We start from the raw sequence: 8,922 nt of genomic DNA on the forward strand, positions 1-8,922 counted from the left end.
GGGACAGGGCCGGGCTCCCGCAGCCGCCACGGTCGTCGCCGCCTCCAGCCGGAGGACCAGGCAAAAGTTTGGATCTCGGGGAGGACGTGGCGCTGAGCGGGATTACCAGCAGGCCGGAAGGATACCTCGGAAACCTTGGCAGGTAACGGGGACCCCCCCCCCCCCCCCTCCCTCCGCCGGGCTCCGGCTCCCTCCCAGCGCCTTTTCTGTCGCTCGCCCGCTCTGGCTGAAAGTAAGTGGGAGGCGAAGTTCCAGATCCCATCCCGGGCGTGGGCACCCAGCGCCCGGAGATCTGCAGTCGCCGTGGAGGGCCCGTGGCGCTTCTGGGCGTCCGGGGGGCAGCTGGGGAGCGAGGCGAGTCTCCCCCGGGAAGGGATCAGAACCCGCGGCTCCAGCTGGTGCCCGGTCGTGTAGCTCCTTGGGAATTTAGAACGCGGTGGATAAAGAGGCTCTCAGTATTCTTCAATCAGGGGAAATGATGATGGATCGCACTCACTCCCACCTTGACCCTCTCACTCTCGTTGAGCGTATTAAAAAAAGCAAGCGCCCATTCGCACTCCCTTGCCGCGTTTAGCTGGTGCAGGAAAGCAATGGGGGGCTGTGTGAAAATTTTAAGGAAGGGGGAACATTTATCCTCCCCCCTTTTGACATCCTGGGAGGGGGGGTCTCCTCCTACCATTCAGCTTATGGCATCATAAAACAGGAACTTTAGAAGTCACATCTGGATTGAAGGGAGGGAAGAAACACTTAAAGTATATCCAGAGTGTGGGATGGAAGTAACCCATGTGGATGAAAAGGGGCCACATGCTAACCTGACTAGCTCAGGAAAGGCCTGCGTGGCGGCCTGGCAAACTCAGAGACCCAAAGTAACCACAAAGGATGATCTGAAATTAAAACTTTTAAATTAAAAAGCAGTCTATGGTGGGTAGTCACGTCCTAGGCTGGTTTCTTCCCTGGTGGGTGGGGGGGGGCGCTGAGTGGTCTCGAGTGTACACTGAGGAGGGGGCAGCTGAGAGACATCCGGAACCGCAGCCTCACTTAGGCTAAGAAAATAGCTCTGCCTTTCACTCTGAGAGCGAAAGGATTCCAGCCCCGGGTTCCCCAACATCCCCTCTCCCCCCAGTGGAGTTTTGAGTTTCCAAGTGGCTCCAGGTTTGCCGCTGCTCTCGTTTTTTGTTATTATCTTTATTTTATTTTTAAATTAGCATCGTTATGAACTCACCTGGAAACTCATGGTGCCTTCTCTTGTAAATGGAAATCAGTTTCCGAGAGCTTTTGATTAATTTCAGTGGAGGGACTCCCCTGGTAAAGCTTACAGTAAGCTAATCAAGGGCAAGGCACAAATCCGTGTAAATGCTCGCCCAGGAGTGCAAGGTGCTGATTAGATTTCTTTACAGGCTGCATTTGCTATGCAAAGCCTCTTCCAAATGGGATCTATTGCTCCCCGCTCAGCTGGGAGGCTCTTTCATCACACAGGGTTTCAGGGAGCTTCGGGGCATGGCCACCGGCTCTTGGGCTTATTGCTAAATTTATTATGTCTAACTTCTCCCAGCCAACAGCTAATATGAAGGCTAGCTTCCATATCGGGAAGATATTGTCCGTGTGACCTTATTAAATCTCCAGTGACAGGATCCCCCAAACATGAGGTGAACAGCATGCAGCGTGGCATTTGTCCAGGGATATATTTGGTGGCTGCAGCATGCATGTAAAAATTTAGTTCAGCATATAAAGTGTTAGAACTGGGCTTTTTTTTTTTAATCACTAAGCAACATGCATCAGATCCCTAAGATGGACAGGCCACCGTATTAGAAGAGAATAAATCCGTGGGTAATGCATGCACCATGGAAAGTTGCTAATTTCCCCACAATGTGACTGCTCTCCAGAGCACACTTTTCTTCCTCCCCTGCTCAAAAGCCCCGCACAGGATAGGGTTAAGCCATTTAAGGGTGTCTAACAACCACAGATGACAGTGCAACACCATACTGTCATGTTGAGTCGCAAATATCTGACTGGAGGAGGTTGGAGATGAAATTTCAAACAGCATTCCATGTCAGTGCCAGGGGATACAAGGCACTGTGGAAAAGACCTGGGCTTGCTGTACTGTGGCAGAACCTATTACAAACCTAGCATGGAAAGAATGCCTTTTTTTTTTAAATACCCCTCTTAACACTTCACTAGTTTCATTGCAGTTTTACAAATTTCAGGGGCTGCTTTGGACAGAAGAAAATAGATTCCCAAATGACACCACGCTGGGCGCCTTGGAGTTAGTTCCCAAGACAGTCATGGTTGTTTTTTTTTTTTTTTTTTTCTGTATGCTGCATTTCAGATGATGTGATCTTATCTGAGTTTGACTTGGCCCGGCTGGATCTAATTGGAAGCTCTTCTGATGCCTGTTCCATTTATATTCTGGCCTGCTGGAGAGTTTGATTTAGGATGTAGACATAGCTCCTTAAAGCAACCTTACATCTTCCCAGTTTGAAGCTGAGGTTTCAAGAAAGGCTCAAGTAGGTGCGAGTCCAGAAGCCTTGAACTGTGGAGACTCCGTGTGAACTTGTGATCTAGTTTGAGTCTTCAGCTTTGTGTTCTGAAAAGAAGAATTGCTGCTTCTAAGATCAGGAGTGTCTGAAGTGAAAAAGCAAGCCAGGGTGCCAGGGGCTCTTAGTTTTGCTCTCTCTCTGTTTCAAAGATTCCAAAAAAGGTCAAGGTGATGTCATTTTATTTTCCATTCAGGTCAGACCTTCCTGGATAATCATCTTTTGGTATTTTTACTTTAATTTCAATGCACGTCCATTTTTCACTAGATTACTTTAATAACTTTGTGGTTACTGCCACAGTGATTCAAATTTAGTCCATTAGTGACCTCTGTCTGTGAGATGTGAATACTCATTGTTTTTCTTTCTTCTCATCAGAATCTACAGATTGTGTGACGGGGAGAAAACCAACAGCCTGTAGTTCTTCCCAGATATTCCAATTTTCAAACTTGATTTTTCGAATACAGAGTTCAGTGCAAGTAATGATATTTAACAACAGCAATAAAAATGTTACAGGGTAATAGGCTACTAAACGGCTCTTCCATGGAGCATTGACAATATGATCAACATAAATAAAACAGCAGTGTTATCCACTGCCAACAAAGGGGTTGTACAGTCAGGTAGACTAATGTTTTGAGACTCACAAAGCTTCTACATGTCAGTGAAATTTTATTGCCCCTAAGTGCTTACATAACAAGGGAAACTTGATTCAAGCCCAGAACATGTATGTGGTGACTAGACTTCATAGTAGCAGTGTGTGTATGTCTTTAAATTCAGCTGTGAACTTATGGAAAGATCAAGGGCGAGTCTGGTGTGAGAAGGATGTCTATAAACAGATGGTATTTTAAGGAGACTTTCAAAATCTGATTCTGAATCCAGCTTTGTCTTCTCAGGGTTTTCAAGTTGAAATTTCAGTTTGAGTTGATTATTCTAATGGTAATGGAAGACAAAGTTTGCTGAATTTCTTAGGAGGGCGGATACCATTATCAGACATTTTCCAGATGGTTTTTGATGTAGTGGTATTTGGGGATATGGGATTTTTAGGTGTTTTTTTTTTTTCTTTTCCCTTGGGCAGGTTTTGTGCAAAAGACATTTTTAAAAGGCCAATTATTATTATTAAAGTTAAACAATCGTTATACTACCCCAGCCAGTTTTCTTTTTCTCCACCTTCCAAATTGCTTTGCTTATTTTAAATTATTTTTTTTTCTAAAAGCTACGTGTTGGGGATTGGAGTAAGTTATCAGTATTTTTTTTTCTTTACTTTTTTCCATCAATGTGAGCTCCAATTAAGTATCTGTGTAGAGGAAAACACACACACTCACATACATATACATCAAGAACCATTTTAAGACAGAGATTCTTTTCAAGGCTTTAAAATATGTTCCTTTTTAAAGAACTATGACACAAATATTGTAATAAAAATATCCTGTGTTCCGATGAATACAGAGACTTATTTCAGCCGCATGGAACAGTAAAACACTGTATTAGCAAAATAATCAGTGGTATTTTCAGTACATGGTCAAAATCTGTTAGAACCTTCATGGACTCCCGCCCCCCCCACCCCCCCCACCCCTTGGCGACTTTCGCATCTACTGGTCTTTTTTGGTTTTCTTTGATTTCTTCTACTGTGGGTCTTTGAAGTGATTCAAAATTCAACAGTAGCTACTTCTTTCGGGAAATTCATCATGTTATGTTCAGGATTCCAGAAGAGTTAATGATGCAGAAAAGGTCCTGTAAAACATCTTTTTAAAAGAAGTCCTTCTCTTCCAGGCTTCCCACTCACTGGCCTCCTGCACCATTTGCAGTGAATTGGAACTCCATTATTTATTTATTTTTCAAATACCGCCTCTACCTTAATTTAATGTGGGATGTGTTTCTGCAGAAGCGCGCAGCACCCTGTGTCCCGAGTCGCCTGAACAAAGCAGTGTCATTTTTACCGTTCTGTAATAAGAGAAGGTCAAAGAAAATATCCTTGCATAATTTGGGAAGTCAAAAGGCCACATTCATGGTCATCACACACTGGTCAGTTATTCTGCCTGTAATAAGGGCGCACATTTTCTGGAAGGTTAATGGTTAAAGTTCCAAACCTTTTTTTTTTTTTTTTTTTTGAAGCATTCAGAAAAAAATATCTGGTGTTTCTAGCCATTAGCCACTCATTAAAACTGAGCTGTTTTTCTCACTTTCTTCCCTGGTTGCTTTTAAGAGAATGTACAAGAAACTTGGCAAAAGGTCCCCTTTCCCCCCAGGTCCCAGGTCATGCGTTATATTTCAGTTCTCTTTATTAGAGCTTTCAAGACACAGATAAAAGAATCTTCTATTTGAACCATTTAAGAACCTTAGGGCTTTGGATTTCAAACCATCGAAAAATATCAGGTACCAAAGTTCATAGATGCTATTAGGCCTCAGAACACTGAAACCGTTTTCAAGAGTGGCTCCTAAAATTGGTTCACAAATTTATTGCCCATTGAAGTCACCAGAGGTCATGTGGCTGAATGGAAAACATTAGACTCATATCAGTCCAGAAATAGGTCCACGTGTTGGTGTCACTCTTAGCCTCAGCTGCCTATGGGCATCACTTTCATGAAATCTGGTGTCAAAATAGCCTCTGGGATAGTTTTCTCTCCCACTTTGCTCCAGAGTTAGGGTTCTCAATTATTTTGGAGAAGGAACTAATGCAGAAAATATTAATATTCCTCATAGATATCAGATAAAGAGGAAATGAAATATAGGAGAGTAAATTGCTTAAGCATTCGGCATAGAGGTTCCAGGAAATTCTGTGTAGGCCTTGAGGAAGGAAACTATTTTTAAAACACATTCATACCTAGCATTTATGTACCTCCTCCCTTGCATTTTCCAATTCTCACATAGAGGATATCATTTATTCCTCAACCCTTGCCTCTGGGAATTGGTATAGAAAGCCCTACTCACCTAGCTCCTCATTGGGTAATTGGAGCCAGAAAGAGGTTGAAGGCTACCTACAGCTATGGAAAGTTCTCCTTGAAACCATTTGACATTATACCAAATGATGGGCATTACATTTTATTACATAGAAGTTTCCTTCTTTACAAAGCAACCCAAAATGATCAAAGTTGGATTTTTTTTATTAAAAGAGTAAAAAAAAATACATAATTCTATAAATATTTAGATTTAAATAGTAAGATTTCACCCTCTCCAATATGATATAAGATGCAAGTTTGCCTGTTCTGGAGGAGGATAATTTTATGATGTAGGCATTGAGACTTGGGACCTTAATTGAGCAATAGGAATGAGCAGTGGGAAGGTTGTTTTGGGGGAAAGAAAGGATGTATTTCTATAATGGAAACTCGCATTCTCATGTCAGCACTCTCCTTTCTACATTTATGACCTTGGACGAATCACTCAGTCTCTTGGAGACTTAATTTCCTCTCTGCAGAGTTCAACAGGGTTGTTCCAGGGTCAGATAAGATTAATGTGTGTGAAAATACCTTGATAACAGTACAGTTTTATATTCCCATAAAGAGGCATTATTCAAATTGATACCGTTTATCACTTCATGACTGTCCTGTGCTAGGGCTAATTCCAGGTTTTGTATGAATAAAATAGTAACCAAGGCAGAGTGCCCTGCCTTTCAGGAGCCTTTTTCTGGGTTCTATGGGACATCACCCAACTGGTAAAGTGTGATGGCCCTCTTCTTCACTCCTTTCGTTCATTTAATGGTACGTTGTCTGCTTTTTAAAGTTTGCCCCACTTTGATACAAGTCTTCTTTTCAAGGATCAAGGGTAAATGGGGTGAGCTGGGTGCCAGGGCCAAGCTTGCCTCTCCTGACAGCTTGGCTTGATGTTGGACACTGAATTTATCACACATGGATTCCACTGAAGATCTTTTTGGGAAGAAACCATCAACATTCCCTGAAATAAAGTCATTTCCCCTTCTGGCTCCCCTTATACTCTAGCCATTCAAGTTACCTTTTGCAAAAACACAGTCATTAATAGGATATATGATGATTTTTTAAGACCTCTTTTGCAATAGAAGGCAGGTTAGGGCACAAGACTGTCTTTTCAGTAGTTTGGCAGACCTCCTGGGCCCATTACCAATAAATGAAAAGACTTGATTTATTCTGACACCAACATAATCTCCAAAGTTTGGCCTTTTTTTGACTTTGTTAGTGTCACAAAACCTTTGTGGGACAGTCTTTACAATTTATTTCTTCATACTATGTTCAGTTGTTATTTTTATAATTGTCCAATCTGAGACGCTTTTAAATTTAAATGTTCTGAGAGTGACTGTGTTGGTTTTATTTTCCTAATTTGTATACAGGTAGGCCTTTGTCAAGGTTAATTTTTAATAGTTTAAGGTTGCTTAATTGAAGTCTGCAGAAAACACTCCCAAGTGAAGTGAGTATTTATGAAATATGTGATTAGGGTCATGATTCTGTTCAGAGATTTTTATCAAAACGGATGCTAAACACTTGCTTCACTTAATTCATCTCCTACATGACTTTTGGTCAGAAGGAATGTTTCTATCAGCGATTTGAATGTATGACAGTCTCTATCTGACAATTTTCCTTTCAGTTTCTAATTTGTATTTGCCAGAGGTCTGACACTTGGTTTTTTCTTTTTTTTAAGTGGATTAGTATTTTAGTAGTGCATTATAAACTATCTGGCCACAGCACTATATTTTAACATGACAAATTACTTTCACAGAATCTGAATACCTTTTGTTCTGGCAGTGCTGAATGATAGAATAATGATATCTGAAGAAGAAAAATGTTTACTACTACTCTGAAGAGTTCTGCTAATAAAACGAGATGAATCTGTAGGTATGTGTGCGGGGAGTGAGTGTGTGCATGTGCGCATCTTTGAAACGCACACACAAATCTAAGTCTTAGATGCTAAGGGGAGGGCGGACTGTTATACCCTTCAGCTGGATGGTGCTCATTTTGCCCATAGGTCCCTAACATAATGGAATAATGAGATAACCCCAATTATTTTTAATTGGAGATGTTCTTTTCCACATAGGTCCTAGGGAAACTCTAAATAAAGAAAAGCACAAAGTGCAGTGAGGGAATATGTTTTTGTGTGGCTGTCTTGGTAATCATGAAGGAGATATTATTCTTGTAGAGGCAGAAGGCATACAATAGATCATTAAGAAATCCTTTTCATTCATTTCGAAGTTGATTTTTAGCACTTACTATGTCCCAGGCTTAAAGTAAGACTGGAGAAACAAACAGGTACTGTAGAATCCATCCACTTGAGTCTACCCGGGTTGGTGAGAAGAGAGGGAGACACAAAACCTAATTCCTCTGCAGTTTTATACATGTTTGAAAACAGCGCAGCCAATCCCAATAACTGACAGGAATACATGAGCATTACATTTGGAAAGAGATTGGCTGTTGTTAATTTTGTAAACTTGGGCAAAATTTTTATTTATTATTTTTTAATGTATATTTTTTTATTTCAGAGAAGAAGGGGGAGTAAGAGTGAGATAGAAACATCAATGATGAGAGGAAATCATTGATCAGCTGCTTCCTACATGCCCAACACTGGGGATTGAGCCCACAACCCGGGCATGTGCCCTTGACTGGAATCAAACCCGGGACCCTTCAGTCCTCAGGCCGACGCTCTGTCCACTGAATCAAACCAGCTAGGGCTACTTGGGCAAATTCTTAAATGTCTTTTAGCCTTTGTCTCCTTAAGTAGAAAATTGGAGGAAATACTTTCTACTCACAGAGTTGTTCTTCTGAGGATGGAGATAGATATGTACAGTGTTTATGTTTTGGCATATAGTAGAAGCTTAATAAATGTTGACTGCAAATCATTCCAAAATGATAATGAGTCCATTATGTTGCTCTCTCAGACATCTACACATTATTTTGGTCATTTCTCTGGAATCCCAAAGAAAGGTTTTGACTCCTTGAACCTGTTCACTAACAGGATACAGCCCCTTCTGCAAAATAAAATGTCATTATTTATGTGTGTAACAGAGCATGTGAGGACAGCAAAGGAAATAAGCATTCCACGCAGGGGCAGAATGAGTTCATAGCTGGTGGTACACAGGGTAGCCTGATGCTGTGATTAGGGACAGAGAAAAAGGATGGTGGACAGAAAGGTGTCAGTTTGGGAATCAGAAAATGGTGTCATCTGGGTCCTGCTTAATTCTAGTTTTTTAAAAAAATATATTTTTATTGATTTCAGAGAGGAAGGGAGAGGAAAAGAGAGAGAGAGAGACATCAATGATGAGAGAGAATCATTGAGCGGCTGCCTCCTGCACACCCCACACTGGGGATCCAGCCCGCAACCCCTGCATGGGCCCTGTCTGGGAATCGAACTGTGACCTGGTTCATAGGTTGATGCTCAACTACTGAGCCATGCAGGGTGGACAACTGCAGGTTTTTTTGAAAACATTGCCTCT

At 41.7% G+C, this 8,922-nt stretch overlaps 1 protein-coding gene across 4 annotated transcripts in view; it reads left to right on the forward strand.

Annotated features, from left to right (window-relative positions):
- FLRT2 (fibronectin leucine rich transmembrane protein 2) overlaps positions 1–8,922 on the forward strand; it is a 115,922-nt gene that overhangs the window by 3,323 nt on the left and 103,677 nt on the right. Inside the window, exons 1-3 of one of the 4 annotated variants that reach the window (XR_001514448.1) lie at positions 9–142; positions 7,215–7,330; positions 7,972–8,001. The exons of 1 other annotated variant lie outside the window; for it this stretch is intronic. The gene's annotated coding sequence lies outside the window, so the exon portion shown is untranslated. Of the gene's footprint in view, positions 1–8; positions 143–7,214; positions 7,331–7,971; positions 8,002–8,922 lie in introns of those variants that run through there. 2 more of the 4 variants (XR_001514449.1, XM_015566153.1) reach the window with 2 other exon arrangements.

The sequence above is a fragment of the Myotis davidii genome, unplaced genomic scaffold, assembly GCF_000327345.1.
Source record: "Myotis davidii unplaced genomic scaffold, ASM32734v1 scaffold442, whole genome shotgun sequence".
NCBI classification, from domain to species: Eukaryota; Metazoa; Chordata; class Mammalia; order Chiroptera; family Vespertilionidae; genus Myotis; species Myotis davidii.